General features: G+C 42.9%; 1 pseudogene; it reads left to right on the forward strand.

Moving 5' to 3' along the window:
* Positions 1-6456: 6456 nt before the first annotated feature.
* On the forward strand, positions 6457-7190 carry LOC116476256 (mitochondrial transcription rescue factor 1-like; annotated as a pseudogene).
* Positions 7191-9748: the final 2558 nt, after the last annotated feature.

Here is a 9748-nt window from a genome sequence, read left to right on the forward strand (position 1 = left end):
AAAAAAACAACCAAGCATATTTGCATTCAAGGTCAAAAAAGGAGTAAGGCGGGATTAAAACCATGGCTTCATGCTATTTTAACTATGAAAGAGCATCAATCAATAAAACGTAACTGAAAAATTCTTACTTGAAGAATTCTTTAGATAGCAGTAACATCAAATTCTTGTTTTTGTTTTTTCACTTAGTGTTCTGATTCACAACTATTTTTTTCTTGTTGGCAACTCCCACTGACTCCAACTTAAATAAATAAAGTTTGTTCTGAGATGAGTTTCCATGGTATGACACTACTTTAAAGCCGATAATGCACTCAGTATGATATAGTTCCTCCACATTTTCTTTTTGCTAGATTCGTAGAATATCTCACATTCCCCTTACAACGACTTTGTAGCTTTCTACATAACACTATATTAAAATAATACTTCAAATAACTTGTGTCTCTCATGGGAAGATCTCACAAAACTTGGTTTCATTAATAAACCCCTTCGTGGCCAGGCGCGGTGGCTCACATTTGTAGTCCCAGCACTCTGGGAGGCTGAGACAGGCAGATCATTTGAGGTCAGGAGTTCGAGACCAGCCTGGCCAACGTGGTGAAACCTTGTCTCTACTAAAAATACAAAAACTAGCCGGGTGTGATGGCACACACCTAGTAATCCCAGCTACTCAGGAGGCTGAGGCACAAGAATCACTTGAACCCGGGAGGCAAGGTTGCAGTGAGCTGAGATTGTGCCACTGCACTCCAGCCTGGGTGAAGGAGTGAGAGTCTGTCTCACCAAAAAAAATAAAGGTAAACACCTCCCTGCCCTATCCACTCCAAGTACCATGAAAGTATAAACTTCCCTTTGCTGAAAAGGTTGAGGTAAAAAGATTAATAATTTTTCACACAGGAAAAGACCTTTGAGATGATCTGTGGGCCACCGGTTCTCAACATGGGATGCTCAGACAATATGCAAACTTATGAGGAAGGCAAATTCTCAGGCCCCACCTGAACCTAGTGAACCAGAAACTTAGGGGACATTGGGCACAGCCAAGTCCTTTCTAACAAGTCTCCAGGTGATTCTGATGCATGCCAGAAAATTTGAGAACCACTGATTAGGACAAATCACTAATTTACAATGGAAGCCTCTAAACCACTGACAGGTTAGTGATTTGCCTAAAATTGTTACTGTCAAAATTGAGATTAGATTCCAAGTCTCTTAACTTCAGTTAGTTCCAGTTTGCAGACTCTAACACCATGAAACACATCAAAGAAAATCTCGACTCCTTCCCCACTCCGACCCTACCTGAGCAGCCATACCTGCTTCAGAGTTTCCAAGTTCCAAACAAAACGGGAATCAGCAAAGAGAACTTGGTGATACTTGTTTGCAAAATCCTGCCCCAATTCTTTTTATTTACAGGATTTGTTGTATAGTAAACAGAGTATTGAATTGAACCCTGGAGGGTTCCATTCTGGTTCTGTCTCTAACCGCAACACCACCCCCCTCCTCTTACATTGTCTTTGAACATAAAAGAGATGTATTAGATTGTACAGTATGCAAATTTAAGATTCTCTAGAGCTCAGAAATTTCATGATTCCTCGAGCCTGACTGCTAAACAAGTTTTCTCATTGTCACCATGTCAGATACTGTAAGTCCATTTTCTAGTGACCAGAACATCTGGATTCCTAATGCTTTCATTTCCCCCTTTTCCTCCATCCCCAACCAATGCTCTATACAATGGCTAATGTGCTACCATTGTTCAAGTGTCGAACCATAATATGGTTGTGATCATGAAGGCAGAATTTAAAGAAGGAATCATAAAATTAACCAGGAGATAAAGAGTGCCAAAAAATAAACATTTTAACTTCCTCAAGAATGGAAATTGAACATACTTGGAGGTTCGATCTGAATTAATATTCTCAGAGTTTACTCTATGGATTTGACCACAGTCCAAAAAACAGCAAGAAATTATTTTTAATTACTTAAAGCAAATAGTGTTCTAACATAGGTTAAAATATTGGCAATTGGCAAAGTCTGCTGCTTTCCAGCTTGCTTGTGTGACATCATTTATTGACAGACATAGAACTCAATACAGAGTCATTAACATCTACATAACTTACATCTTCACTTTAATTGAACAGAAGTAATATGGAAAATTGTATCACCTAGACTGCCAAAGAGAGTCATAGCAACACAGTTAGAGAAGACTATATGTTCCAAGGATTGCAGTCACGTTGCTCTCTGCTCATATTTATTTATTTATTTAATTTATTTATTTATTTTTTGAGATGAAGTCTCGCTCTCTCTCCCAGGCTGGAGTACAGTGGCCTGATCTCGACTCACTGCAAGCTCCACCTCCCAGGTTCACACCATTCTCCTACCTCAGCCTCCCGAGTAGCTGGGACTACAGGCACCCACCACCACGCCCGGCCAATTTTTTTGTATTTTTAGTAGAGATGGGGTTTCACTGTGTTAGCCAGGATGGTCTCGATCTCCTGACCTCGTGATCCTCCTGCCTCAGCCTCCCAAAATGCTGGGATTACAGGCATGAGCCACCACGCCCGGCCTCTTCTTATATTTTCAAACCAAGGATCTGGATAGAACATGAACAGTTGGATTGTGGATGCATTTCTTGTATCTTAAATTGGGGAGATAGCATCATTAATAAACTCTCACATAATATCTTTCTGTCTCTTCTTACAAGTCTTCTAATAACTGCTATTAACAGGAAAATGATGCTTCCCAAGATAGGCCAAAAAGAGCTGTGTTGTTGAAGATGTATTTTTCTACCTGTCAGCAGAGACATTAGTTCCTAACTGAAACACATATCTAAAGTCATAAATTCATTCTGGATATCTCATTTCTGTGGAACAAACCCTTTTTTTTTGTCTTGTTTTGTTTTTTTTGAGGTGGTGTCTCACTCTGTCGCCAGGCTGGAGTGCAGTGGCACCATCTTGGCTCACTGCAACTTCCAACTTCCTGGTTCAAGCGATTCTCCTGCCTCAGCCTCCCGAGTAGCTGAGATTACAGGCACGCACCACCACACCCAGCTAATTTTTGTATTTTTAGGAGAGACGGGGTTTCAGCATGTTGGCCAGGATGGTCTCGATCTCCTGACCTCGTGATCCACGCCCCCCTTGGCCTTCCAAAGTGTTGGGATTACAGGTGTGAGCCACTGCACCTGGCCCAAACCCTTTTTAAGGATAAAAAACTTTAACAGATACAGAAATAAGTTAATGAAATCTCGAGTTTCTAAATTACATTTGAAAGTATGTGAAATTAACAAAGGGAAGGAAAATTAACAGTACTTCAGGAAATTTCACAAGTTGTTTCATTAAAATAAGCTACAGTGATTTATAGAAAAGAAAAACTGAAATTAGTATCACAATGGATTAAATTAGCTTCCTTTGTTAATAGCTACATGAAAACACCATACATTTTCTTTTACTTATCATTATTATTATTATTTTTTAATAGAGATGGGGTCTCGCTATGTTAACCAGTCCGGTCTTGAACTCCCGGCCTCAAGCAATCTTCCCATCTCAGCCTCCCAAAGTGTTGGGATTACACGTGTGAGCCACTGCTCCCAGCCATTTTATTTTCTTATAGAAAGAAACTAAGAAGTACAAAATATGTTTAATTCACTTAATTACATCATCCAAAAATCATGGACATTGAGAAAATAAAAGCAAGGTATTTCAATGGTGCTACTATGCATATTAGTTGTGCAAAGGAAACTACCTAGAAGGGAAATTTGTAAGTAGTTCTTTAGGATTTTTAAGTAGTTCTTTAGGATTTTTTTTTTGACTTTTTTGTACTTTATTTATTTATTTATTTTTTTGATTTTTTAAATTTCCTATAATCTTTTTTTTTTTATTATTATACTTCAGGGTTTTAGGGTACATGTGCACAATGTGCAGGTTTGTTACATATGTATCCATGTGCCATGTTGATTTTAGGACAGGAATATTTTATGCATACTAAGTGCTGTCAATATATGTTTTCTTAATGGGTAGAAAAAGAATGAACTGGGTAACTAAATCTATTAAAATAAATCCTAATTGAGACCTAGTGCCATATGAATTCATTCCTTCCTTTATTTATTTATTTATTTATTTATTTATTTATTTATTTATTTTGAGACGGAGTCTCACTCTGTCGCCCAGGCTGGAGTGCGGTGGCGCAGTCTCGGCTCGCTGAAAGCTCCGCCTCCCGGGTTCACGCCATTCTCCTGCCTCAGCCTCCCAAGTAGCTGGCACTACAGGCGCCCGCCACCATGCCTGGCTAATTTTTTGTATTTTTAGTAGAGACGAGGTTTCACTGTGTTAGCCAGGATGGTCTCCATCTCCCGACCTCATGATCCGCCTGCCTCGGCCTCCCAAAGTGCTGGGATTACAGGCATGAGCCACCACACTTGGCCCATTCATTTATTTTGAGACAGGATCTTGCTCTGTCACCCAGGTTAGAGTATAGTGACCCAATCATGGTTCACTGAAACCTTGACTTCCTGGGTTCAATCGATCCTCCCACCTAAGCCTCCCAAGTCACTTGGAATACAGGCACACGCTACCATACCCAACTAATTATTTTATTTTATTTTTTTGTAGAGATGGGGTCTCACTATATCACCCAGGCTAGTCCTGAATTCCTGGGCTCAAGCGATCCTCCTGCCTTGGCCTCTCAAATTGGCGGGATTATAGACATGAACCACTGTGCCCAGCTGCCATATAAATTGTATATCGAAATACTGCATGCCAGCCTATTCCTCACTCCCTCTTATTGGATATGACCTAACCCCATGGCCCTCTGTAAAGGAAACCTACCTATGGATTGGAAGTAAATTGGCATCGGAACCCTTCTGTCCCTTTCACACAGCACAGTCAATTCAGAGTCCCCAGGCTGGACCAGGCTCATCTCGGTCTTTGCAGTGGATGGGGAAGGACAGTGTCACTGGAGAAGCCTCCTACCCAGGGCGTCCTGGGAACAGCTCCCTTGAGTGCTGTTTTCCTGTCAAGTCTTATCATTGTAATAGGACTTCTGTTGTTTTTGGACTCTGTACAGAGAGACTTTCAGTTTTCAATGAAACAGTTGGCTTAAAAAAATACTTCAAGGGGGAAAAAACATAACTGAATCGCAGCAAGGCCCTCAGAAGTCATAGCCCTTGATCTTCCTTAGCCTCCTCGGCGGCAGCTTTCTAAATATTATACTCTCCTGCCCCCAAAGCCACTCCTGCCCCAGGCCCCTGCCCTTGGATCATTTCCTCTCCTAGTTCACCAAGAGAACATCATCCAGAGAAAGGGGCTCCCTCAAGCTTCCTCTGTCCCCATTGCAAAGCTCTTTTTCTCTCCCTACCTGCCGTGGTGCCGGGCATTATGCCAGGCGCTGGGCACTTATGAGCTGTGTGAATCCCAACAACAAGCCTCTGTTTTACAGAAAAGGCTCAGAGAGCTCCCGGAATTTGTCAAAGTCATGGACTGTTTCTCTGTTTACATGTTCCATTCCTTCTTGTCTGGGCCTTAAAAAAAAGCATCCCAATCAAGTCTTTTTCTTTTTTTTTTTTTTTTCAGGAGTGGGACAGGATCTTGCTCTACTGCCCAGGCTACAGTGCAGTGGCATGATCACAGCTCACTGCGACCTTGAACTCCTGGGCTCAAGCAATCCTCCTGCCTCAGCCTCCTGTAGCTGGGACCACAGGAGAACACCACTGCGCCAACCTAATATTTTAAAAATGTTTTGCAGAGACAGGGTCTTGCTTTTTGCCCAGGCTTTGGTCACGTCTTTTTTTTTTTTTTTTTTTTTTGAGACGGAGTCTTGCTCTGTCGCCCAGGCTGGAGTGCAGTGGCGCGATCTCGGCTCACTGCAACTCCGCCTCCCGGGTTCACGCCATTCTCCTGCCTCAGCCTCTCCGAGTAGCTGGGACTACAGGCGCCCGCCACCACGCCTGGCTAATTTTTTTGTATTTTTAGTAGAGACGGGGTTTCACCGTGGTCTCTATCTCCTGACCTCGTGATCCGCCCGCCTCAGCCTCCCAAAGTGCTGGGATTACAAGCGTGAGCCACCGCGCCCGGCCTGGTCAAGTCTTAACCTCCCTACACACACGCACACACACATACTCACACACCAGTGCTGAATCCCATTTTCCCACCTCTTCTGGGGACTTCTTTATCAGTCATTCAATCCTCTTGCAACTTCCCTTTTATTCTGAGCCAGGCTTCCCTTTAATGCCACATCCAAACCCATCAAGTCCTGATGGAATTCCACTCAAAAACTGTCCTCAGCTCCACCACTTCCCAGCATCTTCACTGCCAAAACCCTGGGGCTGGTCCAAGCGTGAGCAGCTCCTGCCCCGCCCACCGCTGGCCTCCTGACTCTTCTCGCTGAGTCTCCTCTCATCTCCAATAGACGGTTCTCCAACAGTAAGCGTTGTGGACCTCAGAGGAAAAAAGGAGTCTTTTCAGAGGCCTTGACATACAGGTTATAAGTGCCATGGCTATAACCAGTGTCAAATTGCATGCTGGTGTTTTAAGAAAGCCAGATACCTGGATTGGACTCTGGGGTGTTCTCTGAGGGACACCTTCATCACACAAACTCTGTACTTCCTGGAATCAATACTTGTATTTTTTTAGTACCAAGTTACATGCACCAAATTATAAAACACTTTTCCATAACATTTTCTCACTGAGACTCCCGGGGCTTTTAATATCTCTGGAATATATTTTTCCATTTTCCGTAAGACTCAAAAGTAATATAAGCTCTAAAAAATCTACTAAAAAGTATCTGCAAAAAAAATAGGAGGTGAAGAGGACTGTGATGCAGAAAGTGATCAGAATGAGATGAGTGAGCAGGAAGAGGAGCTTGAGGATGGCCCTACTATAGCAAAGACTTTCAAGACCTGGAAACAGTAGTGCGGTCTTTTCAGGATGACGTTGTCCCGAAGACAAGCCTGGATGTTGGAAGAAACAAAGTGGAAGATGCTTTCTGCAAAGGTGAATTCAGGCTGAATGGGGAAAAATTATGGAAGAAAAGCAGAATGGTCAAAGTGGGAGATACATTGGATCTTCTCATTGGAGAGGATAAGGAAGCAGGAACAGAGACAGTGATGCAGATTCTTCTGAAAAAAAGTGTTTGAAGAGAAGACTGGAAGTGAAAAATACACAGTGGTGTTACAGCGGTGGAAAAACTTAAAAATGCCTAAGAAGAGAATGTCTAAATAAACGGATTGCTTCACTGGGCATGGTGGCTCACTTCTGTAATCCCAGCACTTTGGGAGACTAAGGCGGGCAGATCATCTGAGGTCAGGAGTTCAAGATCGGCCTGGCCAACATGGTGAAACCCTGTCTCTACTAAAAATATAAAAATCAGCCAGGTGTGTTGACACATGCCTGTAATCCCAGCTACACAGGAGGCTGAGGTAGGAGAATCGCTTGAACCCGGGAGGCAGAGGTTGCAGTGAGCCGAGATTGTGCCACTGCACTCCAGCCTGGGCAACAGAGTGAGACTCCGTCTCAATAAATAAATAAATAAATAAACAAACAAACAAATAAATAAAATAAAGGAAGGGGTCAATTGAAAAAGAGGACATTTTTATTAAAATAAAGTTCTCTTACCATTAAAAAAAGAAGAAGTCTGATCAATTCACTGCCTAAAGCCTCTGGTTGTTTTACACTGTGATTAAACAAAAAGCCAAGCCCTCTGACTGCAAAGCCCTGAGGAGCTGACCACTGTCTACCTATAAACCTCACTTCCTGCAACCTTCCTCCCTGCCTTGCCTTCGCTCCAGCATCCTAGGCTCACTCCCACCTCCTCACTTGCTTCTCCCTCTGCTGGAGGGCTGTTCATCTGCATGATGGTGCATGTGCTCCTCGCCTCGTGACTTAGGCCTCAGTGCAAGTGTACACCACGGAGAGGTCTGGCCTCCAATAAAGTACCCCCCTCCCCTACCACTTGGTGCTCGTGTTGTTTATAGCATTTGTCAACACATGAGCACTTTATGTGTTCTGAGTTTGCTTTATGTCTGTCTCCCTTTACTAGACTGGAAACCTCCTGAGGGTGGAGTTTTTGTTCACTGTTCAGTCGCCCTCCCCGCCCCAGTAATTGTGTCTGCTCCCAAATAGCTATCAATAAACCCTTGCTGAAAGAATGCGTTGAGCCCATCGATGTGTTCCTCTCAGCTTACACACGCACACACATTTCCCTCTCGCTCAAATGTCTTCTTTCCAATGTCAGTTCCTGCGGAGCCCCATTGCCTTCCTGCATTTCACCACAGACTTTCTTCAAAAAGATTCTCCCTTCCAGCCACTCCTCTGCTACCACAACTTTACCCCTGATCCCATCACTTTACTAAGCTACAGGGTGCCTTCCTGGTGAAAGGATCCAGTGGCTTCCCCCAGTTCCCATCCTACCCAACCACTCTGCTGGCTTTGTCTTTTCATCTTTGTATCCCCCAAGTCTAATACTATACCAGGTACATGGCCAGCTTAATATTTGTTGAATGAATTAATAGATAATTAACTAATTTGACCCAGATTATCACCAACTCTTGAAACTCCTCTTTGGGCGGCTGGACATGGTGGCTCACACCTGTAATCCTAGCACTTTGGGAGGTCAAGGTGGGTGGATCACTTAAGGTCAGGAGTTCAAAACCAGCCTGGCCAACATGGTGAAACCCCATCTCTACTAAAGATACAAAAATTAGTCGGGCATGGTGGCATGTGCCTGTAATCCCAGCCACTTGGGAGGCTGAGGCAGGAGAATTGCTTGAACTGGGGAGGCAGAGGTTGTAGTGAGCTGAGATCATGCCACTGCACTCCAGCCTGGGCGAGAGAATGAGACTCCATCTCAAAAAAAGAAAAAAAGAAAGAAAGAAACTTCTTTTGTCTTCCACAACTCTGTCACTTTTTCCCAGTTGGCCATTTTACTAACAACATTCTTTTTTCTTGGTCTTTATCATTAGCCCTTTTCTCTACCAAAACTATATGTTCTTACTGTTCATTGGAGGGGATCTCATCCATCCCAACAGCTTCATTTATCACTCATATGTTGAAAACTCTCCAATCCATATCTCCTGTCCCAATCTTTTTAGCTCCAAGTAGATACCCACAACTTGCAAGACATAGCTTGATATTGGTAATGCATAATTACATCAAGTTAAACTTGACCAAAATGTAGCTCATAATCAAGTTCCCAGTCTCAACTCCATTCCAGTCTTGTGTGTTACAGCAGCATCATTCAATCAATTGCCCAAATGTGGAATCTCAGAACATTGCCTTCTCTGCTGACTTTGCAAAACCTGAGAAGCAGAAGTAAAGAGGAGAAATGGGAAAAGAGAACTGTCAGTTTTGCCTGCTACCTTAAACCATTGCTTTGCTTTGAGCTTTACAAATATAACAGGTTTGCAAAATGTGTCACACACTCTAATTGAGATGTGTAGAAAATGGTAACTTCTTTATTAAAGTCCTTTTCCTAAGTCTTCAACTGTCAAAGGAAAAATAAATAAAGTTAATGCTCAAGTCTGTTAAATGCATAATACAGTCCAGTGATTTAAACAGACTGTTAGGAAATGCTAAGTCTCTCTTGGAAAAAAATGCTCAATCTCTGAGAAGCCTCCTCTGTTCTGACTCTTTCTTTCTTTTTTATTTTTTTATTTTTTTATTTTTTGAGTCGGAGTCTCCCTCTGTCTCCCAGGCTGGAGTGCAGTGGCGCAATCTCAACTCACTGCAACCTCCGCCTCCTGGGGTCAAGCAATTATCCCTACCTCAGCCTCCTGAGTAGC

Source organism: Hylobates moloch, unplaced genomic scaffold (assembly GCF_009828535.3).
Source record: "Hylobates moloch isolate HMO894 unplaced genomic scaffold, HMol_V3 SCAFFOLD_2, whole genome shotgun sequence".
NCBI classification, from domain to species: domain Eukaryota; kingdom Metazoa; phylum Chordata; class Mammalia; order Primates; family Hylobatidae; genus Hylobates; species Hylobates moloch.